The sequence below is a fragment of the Penaeus japonicus genome, unplaced genomic scaffold (assembly GCF_977035675.1).
Source record: "Penaeus japonicus unplaced genomic scaffold, GWHDUDI00000001_assembly GWHDUDI00000011, whole genome shotgun sequence".
Taxonomy (NCBI): domain Eukaryota; kingdom Metazoa; phylum Arthropoda; class Malacostraca; order Decapoda; family Penaeidae; genus Penaeus; species Penaeus japonicus.
In genome coordinates, this window is record NW_028234413.1 from 22,117,999 (window position 1) to 22,118,786 (window position 788).

Below are 788 nucleotides of genomic sequence, written 5' to 3' on the forward strand. Positions count from 1 at the left end.
CGCCTTGAGATTCTCGGGCGCACAAGCCGCAAGCCTGGGTTGCCCGATCGCTCTACCCGAGCGCGCGGCTTCCCCTCGTAGCTCGTCCAGGGTGTCTGACGCGAAAACCAAAATACGTGCTATCACGTCAACCGGCTCCAATGGGTTAAGAGCATGGACCTCCCCCACCCTGACTATGTCACAGCCCCGCTGTGGGCACGATCCTTGATAGAGTTTATTGTCATGAGTCTATCAAGAAGAAAGACACAGTATTCACCACCTCCATTGAAGGCTGAGGCGGAGAGGAACATTACAGCAATCACGCCGCTGAATAGTAAAACCTACTTCACGGCTGTTTCTGTAGACTCCATCATCCGCACTGCAGGCGCCGGTTTTGCAGCAAGGGGCATAGAGAAAGCTATGCGGGTATCTGACAATGCCTCCTTGCTCCAGGCAGAGGCAGTAGCTATTATGGAAGCCCTAGCCCATGCAGCCCAGACGGACGGGCATGTTGTCATACACACAGATTCTAGGGCTGCCATTGACAGCCTGCAACAAAGCACGCCCCTTGATAACGTTTACCTGGTAACCACGATTCTCACCATTGCTCAGAGAATCAGAGAATCAGATAAGATTAGATGAGTCAGCACTCATAGCTGACAGAGGCCAGGCCGCCTTGTGCATATAGCCCGGGCAAAGCGACGTCTACGCAAATCTGTCTGAACTGAACATTGATAAACTTGATAATTTGAAATTTTGATAAAGTTACTTATCATTTCCTGGTAGAGCCATGTTTCACTAAGTATAGC